A 22,856-nucleotide genomic window follows, 5' to 3' on the forward strand; every position below is an offset into this window, starting at 1 on the left:
TGGAAGAACCTCCTTTCACAGCAGCCTTTTTGAATGGAGACATGACCAGTCTGCATTATAAACAAGGGAAATGACAGAACACAATCCAACAGACTATATCAGCAGTGGGTTAGTGAAAATTTAGGGAAAATGAAGAAACCCTAACAGCTGGATGAAAATGGTCAGACAATAACAATGAGAGACACACATGGCCCAAATTGAGCTACACAGAAGAGGGAGGCCAAAAATAAGCATATAATTAGCTGGAAAAGGACCCACATTCAACAATACAGCAATGGATTACCACACAGTATCAAAGTGGAACATGATATCAACAGCAGATCAGACAAAAATTAGCTAACCCTAGCTAAGCACATGATGAAGAACACAACCACCAACATAAACAAGCTCAACCACAGAAACACAAGTATCCAAGCGAAGCTAGAACACAGAATAATAGTTGAGCAAAAGCCCATCACAAAATCACAAACAACTGTGAAAGAACCAGAGGGAAAACCATAACAACAAGTAAAATAGAGTGCAGGACAGAAAACCATACCTGTTAGTCGATGATTTTGAGCTGAAATGAGACAAGTATGGGAGATCGAAAATGGAGGCACGGTGACACAGTGTAAGAGCAGATGAGAAAGACAATGAACAGTCACAAAAGATCGAGGGAAAAATAAAAAGTTTAAAAAACTGCCCCTGTTTATCCAAAACACGCGATTTTCGCGACTGGAACGAGTCGCCAAAAAGTCGCCAGATCAAGCCGCCAAAACACTGAAGAACAAAATTTTGAAAAATTTTTCTAAGTGTTTTTCGCGACTGGAAGGTCTACCCGCGAGTGAGTCGCGAGCTGAGCCGCGAAAATCTCTGAGTGAACCTCGCGACTGGACCTTCCACTCGCGAACAAGTCGCCAAAAATGACCAGCGAGAATGCGACTGAGGCTCGCGACTTGACATACCCGCGACTGAGCCGCCAAAACAGGGCAAAACAGTATTTTTGAAATTTTCAGATTTTTCAAACAAAATACTTTCCAAAAAAACACCTAAAACACTCAAAAATCTTTTTGTGCTTGAATTAACAAAGATTGAGCATGTGAAAACACATTTTATCAAGTACAATCACACAAATGAATATGGCATTTATTGAACATAAACTTGTGTGTTGTGTGTGGATATCAACAATGAGATAGTCCTTTGTCTAATGTGAAGCTTCAATGATCAATTCAACCAAGGCATACACAATTAGCACTAGATCATGTGACCAATCTCAACTATAGAAATATGAATATATGACCTCCCACACATCTTGATAACATAACTTGGAGCTTTTCATTTGACTCCACTATCAATCATAACATTTGATCTTTTTGATCTTTTGAGGCAATCATCTCTCATTGTGAGAGGGATAGATAACATTTCTCTTTGAAGAACAGGCCTTTGGCCTTTTTGAATGAAATTTCACTTTTAATATAAGGTCGCTTACCCTTTTTCCTAGTCAAATACTAGAATGTGCGACAGGCTTTTGCAGCTCAATATCTCTTTTCATTTGGAGATTTACATTTGGTGAGCTCTTTTTAGCAAAACAAAAATAAAAAGTGGGAAGATATATAGACACAAGTCTATGCATGTTTCAAGATCAACATAGCCATTCACTAATCATTCATGACAAGTTTGAAGATCTATTTACAACAATCACATAGGTTTCAAGATTTTTCCCACAGTGATAAACGTGCATGAAAACAAACAATGCTCGAGAATGCACAAAGCCATTAGCACAAAGGTACAAGGCAAAACAAGTTTTGAGACAAAACTCAACAAAGTCAATCAAGCTTTTTGATTTTCTAAATTTTTATGTGATTTTTGGATTTTTGACACAAGAAACAAAAATGATTGAACAAACATAAAAATAACCAGCAGTATTCACAAAAGGACAAACAAACAAGAAACATGTTGCACAAAACGGCAAAAAAATGTGTGCCCCAACACAGACAGATATATCATATTATAAAAATGTGAAGCACACAACACACAAGAGAGTCAAGGAATTGTACCGACACCAATGGTCTTACGGAGTGATTCAAACCGTGGACCATCGAGAGGCTTGGTGAAGATATCCGCCTTTTGATTGTCGGTGTGTATGAACTCAAGACACACAACTCTTTCCTCTACCAAATCCCGAATGAAATGGTAACGTATCTCTATGTGTTTGGATTTTGAATGCTGAACAGGATTTTTGGAAAGATTGATGGCACTGGTGTTGTCATAGAAGACACACATCGTTTCTTGAGGAATTCCATAGTCATGAAGTAATTTCTTCATCCAAAGAAACTGAGTGCAGCAACTTCCAGCAGCGATGTATTCTGCTTCTGCAGTAGATAGAGACACTGAATTCTGCTTCTTGCTCATCCACGAAACAAGATTGTTACCAAGATAAAAACAGCCGCCTGAAGTGCTTTTTCGATCGTCTACACTGCCAGCCCAGTCAGCATCTGAATACCCAGCAAGACACGCATTTGAGTCTTTTGAATACCACAGACCATAGTTTGCAGTACCGTTCACATATCGAATGATTCGCTTAGCAGCATTCAGATGAGATTCCTTCGGATTAGCTTGGTACCTGGCACAAACGCCCACACTGAAAGCAATGTCCGGTCTACTTGCTGTAAGGTAGAGCAAACTTCCTATGATGCTCCTATACAATGTAGGACTTACTTCAACTCCTGATGAATCCACATTCAGTTTAGTGGAAGAGCTCATGGGAGTGGAGGCATGTTTTTTGGAGTCTAGGCCAAACTTCTTGACAATGTTTCTGGCATACTTCTCTTGAGATACAAATATACCCTCCTTCTGTTGTTTGACTTGAAGACCCAAAAAGAATGTGAGCTCTCCCACCATGCTCATCTCAAATTCCTTCTTCATCTCCTCAGAAAATTCAGTAGCACGATCTTCAATAGTTGCTCCAAACACTATGTCATCAACATAGACTTGTGCCACAAGGAGATAATCTTCATCATTTTTGACAAACAGAGTTCGATCGGCGTACCCTCTCTTGAAACCTCTATCTAGAAGATAATGTGTAAGACGATCGTACCAGGCTCTAGGCGCTTGTTTTAAACCATAAAGTGCTTTCTTTAATCTTAATACATGATCTGGAAAATGAGGATCCTCAAATCCTTTTGGTTGCTCAACAAAAACCTCTTCATTTAGATATTCATTCAGAAAAGCACACTTAACATCCATTTGATAAAGTTTGAAATTCAAAGTGCACGCAATGGACATGAGGATTCGAATGGATTCGAGTCTTGCCACCGGAGCAAATGATTCATCAAAATCCACCCCTTCTACTTGTGTGTATCCTTGAGCCACTAACCGAGACTTGTTTCGAATTATCTCTCCATCTTCATCAGTTTTGTTTTTAAAAATCCACTTTGTGCCTATAACATGAACGTTCTCAGGCCGTGGAGCAAGTTCCCACACATCATTCCTCACAAACTGATTCAGCTCTTCATGCATTGACTCAACCCAATTCTCATCTTGAAGAGCCTCTTCAACCCTTTTTGGTTCAAACTGTGCAAGATAACAGTGATATGTTACATGATTGGCTAGCAGAATATTTCCTTTCCTGAGGCGAAGACCGTCATCAAGTGATCCTATGATATTACTTTCCGGATGATTCTTGATAATTCTTGAAGATGGCCTTTTTGAAGTGGAAACTTCATCACTACGAGAGATAGGAGGATGAACTTCTGGAGGAGTAAGAGGACTTGAAGTTCTAGACATCGATCTCGTTTCCCTTCTTGGGTTGATGGGAGTCGATTCTACTTCTGGTATAGGTTCTTCACCTTCTATATCCAAAGCTTCTACCTCAACATCAGGCTCTTCGGTGCTCGGCCCTTCTACATCATCAATCATTTCCACCTTAGGTAAGGCATCATCAATCTTGACATTTATGGATTCCATCACAGTCTTTGTTCTCTTGTTAAACACTCTATACGCTCGACTTGTAGTAGAGTAGCCAAGAAAAATACCCTCATCACTTCTTGCATCAAACTTCCCAAGATTCTCTCGATCATTTAAGATATAACATTTACTTCCAAATACCCGGAAATACTTCACTTTAGGCTTCTTCCCATTCCATATCTCATATGCAGTCTTCTTTGTACCAACTCGAAAGAAAATCCTATTGCCAATGTGACACGAGGTGTTGACAGCTTCTCCCCAAAATTTTTGAGGTATTTGCTTGTTAAGCAACATGACTCTTGCCATCTCCTGAATCACACGATTTTTTCTCTCTACCACTCCATTTTGTTGTGGAGTTTTGGGAGCTGAAAACTCTCTTTTAATACCATTCTTCTCATAGAAGGACTCGAATCTTGCATTCTCAAATTCTCTCCCATGATCACTTCTAACTTTGGCTATTGGAATCCCCTTTTCATTTTGTAGTTTCTTGCACAGAATCTCCAGCCTCTCACAAGTTTCTGATTTTTCTCTAAGGAATTCAACCCAAGTGTATCTTGAGTAGTCGTCCACAATGACCATAATGTATCTTTTTCCCCCTAGGCTTTCAGTTCTGGTGGGCCCCATCAGATCAACATGAAGTAACTCCAAACAACGAGAGGTGGCTATCACATTTACCTTGTGATGACTTGCCTTAGTTTGCTTCCCCATTTGACATGCACCACAAATGGTCTTCTTTACTTTTCCAAACTTAGGAAGTCCCTCGACTGCTTCAAGTTTGGAGACTTTTGCTACTTGTTTGAAGTTGGCATGCCCAAATCTGTGATGCCACAGCTCCAACATATCCACCCGAGCACTTCTACACGATATTGGTGCCGTGGGAACTATTCCATAACAATTATCCGTAGTCCGATTTCCTTCCAAAACCTGAATCCCCTCTTCATTGATGATCAAACATCCTTTCTTGGAGAATTGTACCAGGAAATCGTCATCACAAATTTGAGTGATGCTCAGCAAATTCGCCTTCAGCCCTTTTATGAACAGCACATCTTTCAACAGAGGCAAACCGGGTATCTCAATGGTTCCTTTGCCTAGGACTTGAGCATGGCTTCTATCCCCAAAGGTCACATAGTCACCTACCTTTTCTTTGAGTGACTTAAACAGTGACTTATCCCCTGTCATATGGCGAGAACACCCACTGTCAAGATACCACAAACATGCATTAAACACCTTTAATGAGGTATGCACAAATAGGTTCACATGTGACAGACAATCTTGACCTTCAAACACAAACTCATCATCAGGTTTCATGCTACTTTTAGATTGATTTTTCATTTTCAGATTCTCAATCATCTCACACAACATTCTATTCTTTCTTTTATATTTCTTAATCAATGATTTTGATTCAGATATACTACTGTGTAAGACAAGATTCTGATTCTCAAGATATTCCAGCATGTGAACAAAAACTCTAGCATGTTTCTTAGTTTTTAATAACTCTACAAGATCATCAGTAAGACACCTTTCAGACATATGCATAGAGACATTTTCACAAACACTTGAGCTACAATTCAGCATGGTATAAACGAAAACAACAACCATAACTCAGGGGTCTAGGATCACACTTAGGTAATAAAACCAACAGCAGTGTACCCGCTCTGATACCAATTGAAAGTTCAAAAACGTGTACAAAAACACTTTTGAACGTTTAGACCCCCAAAATTCAACTTAACCAATACTAGCAATATGTCAAACAACTAGTGTGCGGAAACTTAACACATGCTATAATATGAAATTGGTTAAACAACTATCTAAGCCATCACAAAATAAAACCACAGCAGATAAAATAAAGGCAAAGATAGAGAGGAAGGAAGATGCAAACACAAAGACAACACGCGATGTGTTATCGAAGAGGAAACCGAAGTCCTCGGCGAAAAACCTCTCCGCCGCCCTCCAAGCGGTAATCAATCCACTAGAAAATACAGTTGGGATACAAGGACAGCAATAGACCCTCCAAGCCTAATCTACCCAGTGCACCTAAGCCCTCCAAGTTTCTTGCTCCAACGAGGTTGCGCCGAACCTTTTTCTTTTCTAGCTTCCCGGATTCCGCTACTAGACCGTAGCATCAACCAATGAGGATTGGCTCCTTCCTAACTGCTTCCCAGAACTCCAAACGACTGTCTCACAGAGATGATGATGGTGAGAACCAGGTTTGGTATAATGCCTCTCAAGGTTTTGACAATGGAGAGGAAGAGAGTGAGGGAATTTGAAGAGACTCTAAGGTATAGATTGTGGGTAAAACAATCTGGTTTTTCTTTAGGGTTTCTCTCTCAAAATTCTCTCTGGAAGCTCTCTTTCAATCGTGGGTTAAATGGGTATTTATACTAGAGTGGAGAGGAATGTGAAACGTCAGGTTTTGGCAAAACAGGGGTGGCTCGCGGCTTGACCTCGCGGCTTGACCAAGTCGCGAGATCCAGTCGCGAGTTAACCGTATGGCCAGTTGTCCTGTTTTGTCCTGTAGTGCTCCAGCTAGCATGACTGTTCATCTTCCAGCATGCTTGGCACGTGTGCAGCTTCTGGCGGCTTGCAGCCGCGAGTCCACCCGCGAGTCCCAGCCGCGACACTCTGTTTTCTTGCACACTCTTGAGCAATCTTCACTCTATCTCACTCACTACCCTTACAACAAACCCACCTAAATACATGGTTACTAAATGCTGAATTACAAGCAAATTTGGCACGGAATATAGCCAATTAGATGGTTGAATAAATTCAACCTTACAGTCATCATTAAAATAGACCTTATTTTAGCGACGTAAATGTCGTTACAACAAAAATTTATTATCGTTGCTAAAAGTTTCCCTCCAATTTTTCCAGAAGTAAATAAAATTCCCTCCTTGGCGTTAGCGACGACTTATTAGCGACTACCTTAGTGTCATTGCTACAATACACTTATTAGCGATGACCATATATTTTCGTTGCTAATGTATTCCTAATAGTGACGACTTTTTGGTCGTCACTAAAACATTGGTCACAAAAGACCAAAATTCTTGTAGCCATCAAATGCTATTGTTAATTTCTTGTCCACTCCTCCATAAAACCTAGAACTATACGTCCGTCTTTATTCTTTATCATTATCATATTTCCCTTCATTGATCAACTATAAAAGGAGCAAATATACACTCAAACTTCATCATCTCCCTCATCATCACTAGCAATCAATCAAAAAAATAGCAAAAATGGCGTTAGAAGTGCTCGAAGCCCTTGACACTGCTGCACCCAATATTACCACGTCAAAGCCATTATCATTGCCAGAATAGGGTTTTTCACTGATGCATAAGATCTATTTTGTATCTCAGCAGTGGCTAAACTCTTGGGTCGCCTTTATTACTATGACCCTTCCACAGGAAAGCCCGAAAAGCTCCCTGTAAATGTTAACAATTCTGTGACTGGTGTTGCTCTAGTTGGTACCTTATGTGGCCAACTAGTCTTCGGCTATCTTGGTGATAAACTTGGCTACAAAAAGGTTTACGGCATCACTCTAATTCTCATGGTCATTTGCGCCATTTGCTCTGGCTTGTCCTTTGGTGCAAGCTCAAAATCTGTCATCGAAACACTTGTTTCTTCAGGTTTTGGCTTGGATTTGGTATTGGTGGAGACTATCCTCTCTCTACTACAATCATGTCCGAGTATTCCAACAAAAAAACTCGTGGGGCATTCATTGCCGCAGGGTTTGCAATGCAAGGTGTGGAAATTATATTCGCTGGGCTAATTTCGATGGTACTCTCAACAATCTTCCTTCACACCTACAAGGCTTCGGCATTCAACGTTGATTCTGTATTTTCCACACAACCATAGGCAGATTATCTATGGAGGATTGTGTTTATGCTTGGAGCTTTTCCAGCAATCTTAACCTACTATTGGAGAATGAAAATGCCCGAAACAAGTCGGTACACAGCAATAATCAAAGAGAATGCCAAACAAGCTGCTCCTGATATGGGTAAGGTTCTTGACATTGAACTCCAAGTTGAACATGACAAATTGGCACAATTCAAAGTTGCAAACAACTACACATTATTCTTTGGCGAGTTTGTTCGTCGACATGGGAAACATCTTATAAGCACCACAACCACATGGTTCTTGTTGGATATAGTTTTTTATAGCCAAAATCTGACCCAAAAGGATATTTTCCCCACAATGAAATTAACTAAGGCGGCCAGAGCGGTGAATGCACTCACAGAAGTCTACGAGACCTCACATGCCATGTTTGTTGTGGCATTGCTTGGTACCTTCCTTGGTTACTGGTTCACTGTGTTCTTCATCGAAAGGCTAGGCCGATTTATCATCCAACTTGAATGCTCGAAAATGTGTGAAAACACAAGAGCTATTTAGACCCCCAAATTAAAGTTACAACTCGATTGATTTTACTCTAACTTAATACTAAGTGCAGAATAGAGTAAATGTGAGTGGATAAACAAACAAGCTACTCTAACCCATAAACATTATAACACAGCAGTAAAATGAAAGGTAAAATAGTAGGGAAGAAGAATGCAAACACAAGATAACACACCGATGTGTTATCGAAGAGGAAATCGAAAAACTCGGCGAAAAACCTCTCTACCGCCTTCCAAGTGGTAATCGATCCACTAGACAATCAGTTGGGATACATGGGTTAGCAAGAGACCCTCCAAGCCTAATCTACCCAATGTACCTAAGCCCTCCAAGCTCCTACTTTAACAAGGCTTCTCAGAATCGTGTCTTGTCTAGCTCTTTAGATCCCGCAACAAGCTCTATGTTGCATCTGCCATCCTTGGCTTCTTCCAATTTTTCCTAGCAGCACCAAAACCTCACTGAACACTCTGAAAGGGTGTGGTAAGTGTTTGGGCTATCAATCTCTCAATGGTATGGAAATGGAAAGGTAGGAGTTAAGGAAAATCCACAAGCAATTGTGTAGAGAAATGTAGGTATAACAATCTCTAACTCTCAAGGTTTGTGGCTAGGGTTTTTCTCTCTGAAGCACTCCTCAACTTTTGTGGGTAATGTGGGTATAAATAGTGTGGGTACAGAAAGTGTGTATCAGATAACATAGTCTGGCAAAACAGAATGTTTTGCGAGTGTCTTGCGAGAAGGCCTTACTCGCGAGCTACTCGCGAAACACAGTTGTCTCCATCTATCCTGACTCTTCACATTCCAATCATGTGCAGGGCACATGCATCATCTCTCGGGATGCTTCGTTGCAAGCTACCCCGAAAACTCTTTTGTCTTCAATTGCTTGAGTCTTCACACTCTCTCTCTCTATCACACAACCCTTACAATTAAATCCCACAATAAATACAAGATACAAAAGATTGAATAAAATTACAATCAAATTTGGCATGGAATTAAAGCCAACAAAACATATAGTTGTAAATTACAACTTTACACAACTTATTGGGTTCTTCATGATGTCTGTGTTCATGTTTGCGCTAGCGATCAAATACGAATACTTCAAGGCGCATGTCCCGCTATTTGCATTGTAATACGGGCTAACATTCTTCTTTGCGAACTTTGGTCCGAATAGCACAACCTTTGTGTTGCCAACGAAGTTGTTCCCGACCTGGGTAAGGTCCACATGTCACGCTATGAGCGCGGTGGTGGGCAAAGCCAAGGCAATGGTTGGAGCTTTTGGGGTGCAGACCTATACTTTGTCTCGTGAGACAGGAAAGATTAGGAAGGCAATGATGATTTTGGCAGTGACCAACATGTTAGGTTTTTGCTTCACATTCTTACTGCCTAAGACCATGGGAAGGTCTTTGGAGGAAATATCTGTTGAGGATGAATGTGGCAATGAAGCCACGCAGGGAAGCGTTAAACCCTCGTCGGTTACACGAACTGCATTAGCAGGAACTAACTACAAGGAGTCTATGTGATCAGCATTCAGCCATATAATCAAGTATACGTGGGAATTCAAATAAGTGAACAAAAGAATATATTGTCTTTTGTCTTTTAATTTATATGTAACTTGGAAGTTCAAGTAGTTTTGGAAGAAAATTAACGTGAAAATAGAAATACTAGTGTTTTAAACCGGATTTATAATACATTACATAATCAGAATACAACTATAAAATGACCTAACTTTTGTAGTTGTAAACTGAGGTTATAAATAGTGGACACTAGACACACACAACCAATGTGAGATAAATATCCCACTTAGTATAACTCTAATGATGTTACACCACTAAATGTTATGTTTTTTCATTTGATGAGAATTTTGAAAAATTTACTGTTAGATTACATTTTCTTCTTCTATCCTTTATACTTGCAAAATTTGAAGATGATAAAAAAATCAATAGTTATATCATCAATCAAATGTTTAATTTTCAAGTTTTTGTAGTTTAAAGTATGCATAAAAGATGAGTTTATAGATTAAAGAATAAATAACTTCCAATTGCTAAAAACTTTGACATGCTTATTAAAAACTTATAGAACATGTAATCCAATGGTAGAAATTTCAAAATATAAATTCAGGGAAAAGTTCTTAATATTTAGCACACAAAAAATTAACTTCTTAAGCTTTACAAAAAATTTGAACAGTTTATTCTATTAGATCTAATGGTGTTCAAGGCATTATTAACAAGTCATCTAACTTCTTGAAATTCTTCTTGTTCCTCCGTTATCTCTCTCTCTCTCTCTCTCTCTCTCTCTCTCTCTCTTCCTTTCTTTTTCTCTCTCCTCTCTAGTTTTTACGAGCAAATAGCAATAGCGGTTTGTTATTACGCACACAAAAACTAGTCTTGCGTACAAAGTTTGATAATGAATTTAGACCCCTGGTCGATTGGTTTTAACTCAATTAGCTAACTTGATTAGTTAATCAATTATGCTCGTACAGTTTCAATTTAGTTAAACATGTAAACAGCCATATAAATATCAAAAACAGTGTAGGCCACGGAAAATTAAAAGACATAGACGATATGGTAATTACAAAAAGAAAATCTCGATAGAAAAAAACCCTATAGGGTTTATTGATAACCACTCGACGGAAGAATCTATTATAGTAAAATGGAAGTACACAACAATATAAGAATATATTGATCCTAGAATTAATACCTATAATAGGACATACTATAACATGAACACATGTTTGTAGCTACAACTCCAGTTGAACTGTTCTACCTTCGTGGATCTCTTTAATGCACACTATTTGATTCATGATTAACACCACCAACAACTTGGTATAACAGCTTCCACTTCAAACACTAAAAGGATCTTTTAACTGTTGTTGCTAGAAACTTTGCTTAGTACAGTAACTCCTGGCGTGCGCACACACAACAATATCTCCTCTTTCTTGTATATAAATAATAACGTAAGATAGCCTTTTATATGTTCCGTGCAAATAGGGCATAAATTCCAAGGTTTGGTTCATTATGGGCCGAGCCTAAATTTGAAATATCAAAATTTCGATACTAATCGGTCAAGTTGTATCGAGGTTGTTGTCAAGTTATGTATTGAATTAAAAATAAAGATGAATTCAATACATAAATAGATGTATTGATACTAACCATATCAAAATAATTTTAGATAGAAGATCAAATATCATGATTTATGAGACTAATTTTGATCATTAATCATAATTCTGTACACTCACATAATTTTTTTTTTATTTGTTAAACAATTTTAGATCTTAAATGAATTAAATTTCTAATATCCCACAATTTTTGAGGCCTTCTTATAGTGAGGCACAAAGGAAGTTCATCCTCTCTTTTTTTGTTCAATTTTTTTTTTTTTCGAAATTTTGGAGCCTATTTTTTACTGGGGTCCTACCCATACAAGGATTGATTTGGTACAATAAGTAATACTAAAGTTACAAACTTTTTTACAATATTTTTACAAATTATTGATATGACTAGCATCTTATTGGTTTTCATTTACCAATAACTACTTATTATATCAGCAGTTTGTAATATTTGTTGTAAAAAGGTTTGTATCTCTAACATCCAATTGTGAAAATACTAAATAGAATATCCTTCTTAGTTCTTACCTCCTAGCTATTTTCTTATCGATGGCTAATAGAATATCCTTCATATACCCTTTTTTTTTTCCTCCATTTTCCCAAAACCTAGGAGTAATTAAACGTTCCTTATATCTTTGTTATTTCCTTCACAGATCACGCATAAGAGGAAAAAGACAACCCACACCAGCAAGTCAACAACCAGGCAAATAGCTAGACGCCTACACCAGCCCACAAAAATGGCCTTAGCTGTGCTTGAAGCCCTTAACTCTGCCCACAAGCAACGGTACCGCATCACAGCCATTGTCAATGCAGTTGCCATAGTTGGACTTGGTAGCCTAGCAATCCCACTAGTCTCCGGCTGGCTTAGTGACAAACTTGGCTGTAAAATGGTATACGGCCTCACTCTAATTCTCATGGTCATTTGCGCCATTTTCCGCGGCATGTACGTCTTTTGGTGCAAGCGAAAAAAATGACCTCCAAATTGAACTTGACAAGTTAGAGCTTGAACTCCAAGTTGAACATGGTAAATTACCCTAATTCAAGGCTACAAATAACAACAACCTATCACTCTCTCAGGAGTCCCTTCGGCACGTGAGTCATGTAAGACGACCTATAAAGTTCTCGTTAAACTCCTGGTTCTTGTTGAATATATTCTTTTATAGGCAAAATCAGACCCACAAGGATATTTTCCCAGCAGTGAGATTAACTCAATGATTATAATTTATAAGCGGACCAAGTAAATGCTCTCCTGTGAGTCTTGTCGGTACCAAGGTCCATGTTCCTTGTTTACAATGTTATCCCCATCAAGTCAAAAGACTCATCTCTCTCTTTTTATTCTCTAATTATCTTTTAGCTTCCTTCTCCAACCCAACAAAAACTGAGGGCCTTTGACGCTAATATGTATGTGCTAATTTAATACAACTTTTTTCTTTTTACAATTTTTTAAAATGTGATTAATTGAAAAGGACAAAAGGTTGTCCCAAACAAAAGTGAAGTTTAGACAATACTGTATATTGAAAAAAGTGCGGTTTAATTTGGAAACATGTGGGTTCCATACTCAATATCACAAATTTCATAACAAAATGTGAAATTTTACACTCAAGAGACTTCGAAGATATCAATTTAAAAGGTGAAACTACTTAACTACCACTAATAATAATATATAGGTTATTCTCAAGTTAGACTTATGAGACATGCAGGATGTGTGGGTACGTGTAAAAGAAATGAAAGAAACTAGGCCCAAAACCCAACGGTGAACCCAATGCACCTAGCTACAGTGGTGCATATTAAGGAAATAATTAGTCATACGTGATAAAAGATAGATTTTAACTAGTGGTAAATAATCAAGAACTAGTGGTGGGAAATGATATTGAATAAGAGATGAGAGGTGATATTGAGCAAGTAGTGAGACTGAGCCTATCTTTTAATAAGTTGTCTATGTATTCAAACTGAAATCAGGTCTTAACGTAGTTCGTGAAAATGATTATGTTTAAAAATAAAAATAAAAAAACCAAATTTAGCTTCAACTCTCTCTCTCTCACTCTCTCTCTGTCTCTCTCTGTCTCACAACAGGACGTAAGAAACATTGTTAATTAGTAGATGTCACATTTACAGCTACTGGGCGTCACACAAGGAAAACAAAGGGAAAGAAATGAATGTTACGTAAGAAACATTGTTAGTAGATGTCAAACTTACAGCTAGGGGCCTCATACAGGGCAAACAAAGGGAAAGAAATGAATGTCAATTGTCATTAGGTTAAACTTCAAGAAAAAAAAAGTTAAATGTACTACAAAGTTTTACTACATAAAACTTATAAATTAATGTGATAATGAATGTAATTTATGGACTTTAATTACTTTATAAATGAATATTTGAATTATTATTTTTTATTAATGACACAGTGATATATAAGTTGAATTTGATAATATATATATATATATATATATAAATATAAAAGTTCAATTTAGTAAAAGTTGTATTACAGCATTGCTCGAACTTCAAACATAATACCTTTTAAGCTAAAGAAGTTATTGACTCAGATAATTGAGTGCCACTAATCCCAACGATCATATTATTACCCCAAAGACAAAATTCCCAATGATAAATGAACCTCATTTAGTCAAAGTGTCAAACCCTCTATCTTCAAATCCCTCAGTGGACCTCAATCAACTTGACTACCATATTCTGTTTCTTGCTTGATCAAGTTAACCTAGAAAACAAAGGTTAAGAAAGAAAGAAAGAAAGAAAGAAAGGTGACTATGAGCAATATTGGAAACTGATCTAAGGAGATTTTCCTGGGAACAAGTGGAAACATTTTATATATATATATATATATATATATATATAAACCTGCTGAAACAATTTAGATTATTTGAGCAACATAAGTAGGTCAATGATGTCAGTTTCTCTGATGATAGGTTGGGCTAATTAGCAATCATAGTAAAAATATATATAATGGTTCCAAGTCCATTTAAAATTCAAATCTTGTAACCTTGAGACACAAAAATACTCAAACAAAACAATCAGTTCAAGAGTTTGGTTATGTCGTAGGAAGATGTGAGGCACACCCTGCCCTCTGCGCACTTACTAGTCCCTACTAAGTGAATAAGCGATATTTGATGTTTGATAGATTACTAAGTGGACATGTTATTATTTAAATTTATTATATCAACTTAAACAAGTGGTAATTTTATAGTATATGGTGGCTTAAAACTAAATTTAAGGACAATACAAGATATAATAAAAGTGACATAATGATAAAATCCTAGCTTAGGATAAAGGACTTGTTGAGTTGAGGCTAGCTAGTTGTAATGGTACAATAGTGCAAATAGAATATCCTTCTTACATTCTAGCTATTTTTTTTATCGATGGATATTTGTATATTCTTCATATACCTTTGTTTTCTTATCGATCTCTCCAACACCTCGGGTTAAACGTTTCCTCGTTTAACAAGCATAAAAGGAGCAAGAATAACACACAATCTATCCACAACACAGCAAGACAGCAACAAGGCAAACAAACCAGCCCACAAAAAATGGCCTTAGCTGTGCTTGAAGCCCTTGACAATGCCCGCACGCAATGGTACCACGACACAGCCATTATCATTGCCGGAATGGGCTTTTTCACCGATGCATATGACCTCTTTTGCATCTCAACCGTCACAAAACTCTTGGGTCGCCTTTACTACTATAATCCTGACACTAATATTCTTGGAAAGCTCCCCGCTAGTGCTAACAATGCTGTGGTTGGTGTTGCTCTAGTTGGTACCTTAGTAGGCCAACTAGTCTTCGGCTATCTTGGTGATAAACTTGGCCGTAAAAAGGTTTACGGCATCACTCTAATGTTCATGGTCCTTTGGTGCAAGCGCACATTCTGTTATCGGAACACTTTGTTTCTTCAGGTTTTGGCTAGGATTTGGTATTGGTGGAGACTATCCTCTCTCGGCCACGATCATGTCTGAATAGGCTAACAAAAGAACTCGCGGTGCATTCATCGCTGCCGTGTTTGCAATGCAAGGTGTGGGCATTGTATTTGCGGGGCTAGTTTCCATGACACTCTCAGCTATCTTCCTTCACTTCTTCAAGGCTCCTACATTTGATGAAAATCAAGTATTTTCCACACAACCAGAGGCAGATTATCTTTGGAGGATTGTGCTTATGCTTGGAGCTCTTCCTGCACTCCTAACATACTACTGGAGAATGAAAATGCCCGAAACAGGTCGATACACAGCCTTGATTGAAGGGAATGCTAAACAAGCCGCTGCAGATATGGGTCGGGTTCTTGATTTTGAACTTCAAGTTGAAACCTGACAAATTGTCACAATTCAAAGCTGCAAACAACTACACATTATTCTCTAGCGAGTTCGTTCGTCGACACGGGAAGCATCTTATAGGCACCACAACCACATGGTTCTTATTGGACATAGCATTTTACAGTCAAAATCTGGCCTAGAAGGATATTTTCCCAGCAACGGGTTTAATTAAGAAAGCAAACCATGTGAATGCCCTCCAAGAAGTCTTTGACACCTCAAAGGCTATGTTTATAGTGGCTATGTTGGGTACCTTCCCTGGTTACTGGTTAACTGTGTTCTTTTTCGAAAAGCTAGGAAGGTGGGTCATCCAACTTGTTGGGTTCCTCATGATGTCTATCTGCATGCTTATCATAGGGCTCAAATATGACTACCTCAAAAACAATGGCAATTTGTTCGGGTTGTTATACGGGCTAACGTTTTTCTTTGCAAATTTTGGACCTAATAGCACAACCTTCGTGCTACCAGCCGAGTTGTTCCCGACACGGCTGAGGTCTTCATGTCATGCTTTGAGCACGGCATCCGGGAAGGCTGGGGCTATGGTTGGGGCATTTGGAGTGCAGTACTTTACTTTGGATGGTGATGTAAAAAAAATTAGGAGTGCTATGCTGCTTTTGGCATTTACCAACATGTTAGGGTTTGCCTTCACATTCTTGGTGTCTGAGACCAAGGGAAAGTCTTTGGAGGAAATATTTGGTGAGGATGACCTAGGCAACGACACAACACAAGGGCCTGCAGTTAAACGCTCAGTGTCTAGGTCTACATCAGGAACTTATGTGTAGTCTTTAATTGTGAAGGATAAGGATATATTTGCTTGATATTTAAGCTGGGATGCACGGACGCGGCAAAACCCATGCCGCACCCATGTCCGACGCGGCCCAATGCGGCGACGCACAAGGGACACCACTGCTTGCACATCGGTGCCACGTCCAGCTTCTTTTTTTTTTTTTTTTTCCACGACTCGCGTTGACGCGGCTCAGACTCGGGCCAAATCGCACTGAATCGGGCTGATTCACGTCGACTCGGGCCGTATCGGGCGAAACTGCCGAAACCGCCGATTCAGGCCAAAACTCAAAAAAAAAAAAAGGGTGCAAAACGCACCGTTTGAACTTAATAACAAACCCTAAAGGGCCTAAACTCTCTCACGCATTCTCACTTCATTCAAACTTCAGCTCTCTCTCATTCATCTCATGTGCTCTGCTCTCTGCCTCTCTGTCTCTGAGACACTCAGCCACTTAGTCACAACCTCACCGACCCACTCTCAATCTCAAGTCTCAACTCTCAAGCTCAACCCACTCTTAAGAGTCTCAACTCAAGTATCAAACTAAAGCTTTCAATCTTAGTTTTTTTAATTTTTTTTAAGCTCAAGCTGATCTGATTTTTTTAGTCTAAAGCTCACGTCACCTGATCTGATTTTTTTAAAATTTTTTATATAAGCTGTAATGTAATAATGTTGTGACTTGGGTTTGATTTTTTATTTAGTTAATAGTTATTACTCATTGTGATTTGTGAATTTGTGAACATGGGTTTGATTTATTATTAATTTATTTAGTTAATACTTAATAGTTATTATTTGTAGGTTATATTGAATCTATTGAATTTGCAATGGACGAAAGTTACTAGCACAGAAACTTCACCTTCATCTAATCAAGAAGTGCTAAATGATGAATCTCCTTTTTGGCAGTATGTGAATAAAGTAGAAAAACCACCTGGTGCTACTGTTAAATTAGGTGGAAACACATACTTTAAGTGCAACTATTATGGTTTAGTTTATATGAGATCCTATTCTAGGGTTAAGGCTCATTTATTAAAAATTCCTAATAAAGGTATTAAACCATGCCCTAAGGTGACACCGAGTCATAGGTTGGAAATGCAGTGAATGCATGATTAGGTTGAGAATGATAAGTTAGAGAGAGAATGGAGAAGTCAAATTCCCTTACCCCCACCTCCCCTAGGCCATGAGCCTATACCTATTTCCCCATTTTGGAGACAAGAAGGGAGTGATAGTACAAATCCGGTTGATGGTAAGAGGAGGAAGGTGACTCTGAATTCTCCTTTGGAAAAAGCATTCTAGAATAATACTAGACATGAATTGGATAGCAGAATTGCTAGGATGTTTTACACCAGTGGGCTTCCGTTTAACTTTGCAAGGAACCCATATTATCGTAATTCCTATGCATATGCTGCTACCCATAGCATTCAGGGTTATGTTCCTCCTGGATACAATGCCTTGAGAACAACACTTTTGCAAAAAGAAAGAGCTCATGTCAAAAGACTTTTGTAACCAATTAAGAACTTTTGGCTTGAAAATAGTGTAAGTATAGTTTCTGATAGATGGTCAGATCCACAAAGGAGGCCTCTTATTAATATTCTGGCTATATCATATAGGGGTCCAGTGTTTATAAAGGCAATTGATGGGTTAGGTGAGTTCAAAGACAAACATTATATTGCTGGGGTGTTGAAGGATGCTATAAAAGAGATTGGACATGAAAAAGTTGTCCAAGTCACCACTGATAATGCTAGTATGATGAAGTCTGCTGGAGCTCTTATTGAAGGTGAGTATCCGAAAATATTTTGGACACCTTGTGTTGTCCACACTGTCAATTTAGCTTTGAAGAATATTTGTATAGCAAAAAACATTGAAAAAAATGAAGTTACATATGAGGAATGTAGTTGGATTATACGTATTATTGATGATGCATCCTTCATACGTGTTTTTATCATAAACCATTCAATGAGGTTGGCAATGTTTAATGAATTTTGTCCATTAAAACTGCTTCAAGTTGCTAATACTAGATTTGCTTTAGTTGTTGTAATGCTAAAAAGGTTGAAGTTGATAAAAAAAATGTCTTCAAGCCATGGCTATTAGTGACCAATGGGCTTCTTATAGGGAGGATGATGTTGGAAAAGCTCAAAAGGTGAAAGATATGATTCTAAGTGATCTTTGGTGGGATAATATTGATTATATCCTTGAATTCGTAGCACCTATTTATGATATGCTACGAGTAGCCGACACAGATAAGCCTTGTCTTCATCTTGTGTATGAGATGTGGGATTCAATGATAGAGAAGGTGAAGACAGCAATATATCGGCATGAAGGCTTGGAAGATGATCAATTTAGCTCATTTTGGGGTGTGGTGTATGATATATTCATTGATCGATGGACTAAAAATTATACACCACTACATTGCTTGGCTTATTCCTCAAATCCTAAGTAAGTACATTTATTTTTTATTTTCCTTAGTTCACCCTTCTAGTAAAACACACGTTTCATCTATATTTGTTTTTTAATCTTTAACTAGGTATTACTCCATTGAATGGCTTTCAGAGAATCCAAAACGCATCTTTTCATATCGGGATCATGAAATTTCTATGGAAATGAGCAAGTGTTTGGATCGATATATACTTTGAAGATAAGAATGAATTAAAGGTGGTGAAGTTTGAGTTTGCTGCATTTTCAGGAGGGAGGTTTCCTTCACCAGATGCCTTAGCAAATAAGTGGGCCTTACAACCTTTGGTTTGGTGGCAATACCATGGCTCTGCATTTCCAACTCTTCAAACCCTTGTCCTTAAACTTTTTGGACAACCTTGTTCATCCTCATGCGTTAAGAGGAATTGGAGCACATACAAAATCATTCATTCCTTAAAAAGAAACAAAATGGCTCCTGCACGCGTTGAGGATTTGATATATGTGAATTCTAATCTTCGGCTCTTGTCAAGGCACAATGAGGAGTACGTAAATACAATAACAAAGATGTGGGATATTGCAGGAGACTCTTAGAATGAGAGCGACATACATGGAGGAGCTAGAATTCTTGAGAATGTAGCCCTTACACTTGATGAGCCAGAGTTGGAGGCCATGGTTATTGGAAATGCTAGCACTAGTGTTACTACTATTGAAAGTGAAGTTCGAAGTGAAGCTATTGATCTTGATGATAATGATGTTGGTGTTTGATTGTCTTGTTGATTATCTTTTATTTTGTTTTAGTTTCAAACTTGTGAGTTGTATTCTAATTTTCGAACATCATAGAATGTTTTAGTTTCAATTTTGTGGGTTGTATTTAATTTATGAATATCATGTTTTAGTTATTATCTACTATTGCTCTTAAATTTGGTATATGTTTATATAATGTGAAAAAGTATACTTAGCAATATATTAAAAATATAAATAAAAATTTTTTTAATAATTTTTTAATCGCCGCACCCCGCCGCACCCACACCCACCTTTTTCAAAAATTGCCGAGCCGCACCCGAGTCCCGAAACGCACCTGTGCTTCATAGTAATTTAAGTAGTCAAATAACTGAGCAAACGACAATAGTTTATGCTTTGTCGTGTACTCGTCTTTTTATAGTTGTCTAGGGAAAAATATCTCCTGTAATAAAAGCTGCAAAATGTTTGTGAACTTTTGATTTCAACGAAGTTTCGGCAAAGTGGAAGGATGTTTTTTTTTTGGAAGAAATTCATGTGTTTTATTTTCTACTTTCTTTCTTTTTTCATGTAATGGTGAAATTATGTAGCATTTTGTTAGCGAAATACTTTTGGCAACCATCCTTTTGGCAATGGATTACCAGTCCTTGGAATTTTTTAGATAAATTGATGGTAGAGTCTTAAAATCCTTAAGGTCCATGATTAAATGAATTTGAAAAGTAATTGTTTAGGCCCCATAGTTAATTATGCAACAACTTAATCAATTTGTTACCAATTATGTGATCACAATTATTAAGATATAAAACACAAAATCAGCAAGTCACCAACACTATAAAGCAAGATAATCAAAGTAATAAATAGATAACACATTAATATGATGACAAAGTGGAAAACTAATGAGGCACACTTCAAAGGAAAACTACTATGGAGTATACCCTTACCCTAACAACCATAAAAAGTGAATTTTTACAATCTAGTTCATACCCGCACCCACACCTACCTTTTTCAAAAATTGCCAAGTCTCGCACCCACACCCGAGTCCCGAAATGCACTTGTGCTTCATAGTAATTTAAGTAGTCAAATAACTGAGCAAACGACAATAGTTTACGCTTTGTCGTGTACTCGTCTTTTTTATAGTTGTCTAGGGAAAAATGTCTCCTGTAATAAAAGCTGCAAAATGTTAGTGAACTTTTGATTTCAATGAAGCTTCGGCAAAGTGGAAGGATGTTTTTTCTTTTGGAAGAAATTCATGTGTTTTATTTTCTACTTTCTTTCTTTTTTCATGTAATGGTGAAATTATGTAGCATTTTGTTAGCGAAATACTTTTGGCAACCATCCTTTTGGAAATGGATTACCAGTCCTTGGAATTTTTTAGATAAATTGATGGTAGAGTCTTAAAATCCTTAAGGTTCATGATTAAATGAATTTGAAAAGTAATTGTGTAGACCCCATAGTTAATTATGCAACAACTTACTCAATTTATTGTTACCAATTATGTGATCACAATTATTAAGATATAAAAGACAAAATCAGCAAGTCACCAACACTATAAAGCAAGATAATCAAAGTAATAAATAGATAACACATTAATATGATGACAGAGTGGAAAACTAATGAGGCAAACTTCAAAGGAAAAACTACTATGGAGTATACCACCCTAACAACCATAAAAAGTGAATTTTAGTTCATACCCATCATCCCAAATTCTATTCGGTAAATAAACCTATTAATGTGACCCCACAATTAGCTTCAAATCTAATCTTTACTTTTTTTTGTTCATATTTCCTTCTTATGAACCACTTCCATAATCATAGTCAAACCCTTTGACTAACTCCAAGGACTACTTCGAAGGTTCGGGCTCCATAGCAACATATTGGGATTAATTTTGTGGCTTCAAATTATATTCTTGATCTCAAATAATACCAACACCGTTGTTGAATATCACCTTCTAAACTCACAAGTTGATCAAGTTAGGTTTGGTTTTTCCCTCATTGAACTGCCTTATATATGTTTGCAAGTAGAGCACAAAAAGCAAGGCAACATTGATTCAATTCAAACATGTCAAATTTCACAATTCTTGATTCTTGATTGATCAAGCTATTGTCAAGGATCTACTAAGAATATTATTTCTATTGATTAAGCTACGATTCAAAGGTTGTCAAAAACACATGTTTGATCTATTGAAGAGCGGTCAAAATTCTCAATTTTATTTATTTATTTTTTTTATAACTTTGATTGTTATAATGGAGATGGAGAATTCTAACTTTAAATGTTTATGTACTGAGAAAGTCTATAAACACAAAAAAAAAAAATAATAATAATAATAAACTTCACATCCGATTGATGTAGAAGATTATCAATAATAGATAAAAAAAATAATGTTAATGGTGGGTCTAAATAATAGCTAGTAAAAACTAATCAACTCAACTATATATTTTACAATCCTTTTACAAACTGTTATTGTGACAAAATTTTACTAGTTTTCATATGGAATTACCATTAACATCATTTTTTTGACTTACCATATCAATAGTTTGTAAAACAATTTGTAAAATTGTTTGTAACTCTACCAATTTTCCCCCAAAAAATGTCAATTGAGAATATGAGATAAGAGGTTGTCTAAAGTCTCTTGACTATCAATAGGGGTGTCCAATTAGACTCGTAAATCAACCCAATTGCCTAACTTGTTCGAGCTAACCCAACGCCAATGATGATCGGCAGCTGGTCTTTGTCTCCTACAACTGAGACAGCAGGTCTTCTCATTAAAACTTGGTTCTAGTCGATCTATGCATCAAAATCTTGTCCTTCTTTGTCAATATGAGCAATTCTTGATTATTTTTTATTAAATTTGTCAAGATCCGCCCAAATCTCTTTAAAACCAGACGAGATCTCGTAGAGATTTGACCAAATCTCTTCAAGATCCAACCATATTCAACAAGTTTCAGCTAACCCAACTCTAACCAAGGACCAACTGCCATCCGAGAAGGCCCGACCCACCTAATTTAACTCCTATTGATCGTCGGTAGGTCTTGATCTTGGGGATCCAAAGTGGTCGGGTCGGTTCCAGGTTAAACTGATCTATGGACAGCTCTAACTCTCGACAACACTTAATTACACCCAAAAAAAAAAAAAAAAGACGTGTGGTTATGTTAGAGTTGGATGAAGTACAAAATTAAAACAGAAATCCAAAC

At 37.3% G+C, this 22,856-nt stretch overlaps 2 pseudogenes; both read left to right on the forward strand.

Moving 5' to 3' along the window:
* The first annotated feature begins 7,175 nt into the window (after positions 1–7,175).
* On the forward strand, positions 7,176–9,848 carry LOC126700710 (low affinity inorganic phosphate transporter 4-like; annotated as a pseudogene).
* Positions 9,849–14,963: 5,115 nt separating this feature from the next.
* Positions 14,964–16,519, forward strand: LOC126700711 (low affinity inorganic phosphate transporter 4-like; annotated as a pseudogene).
* The last annotated feature ends 6,337 nt before the right edge of the window (positions 16,520–22,856 follow it).

The sequence above is a fragment of the Quercus robur genome, chromosome 9, assembly GCF_932294415.1.
Source record: "Quercus robur chromosome 9, dhQueRobu3.1, whole genome shotgun sequence".
Classification (NCBI taxonomy): domain Eukaryota; kingdom Viridiplantae; phylum Streptophyta; class Magnoliopsida; order Fagales; family Fagaceae; genus Quercus; species Quercus robur.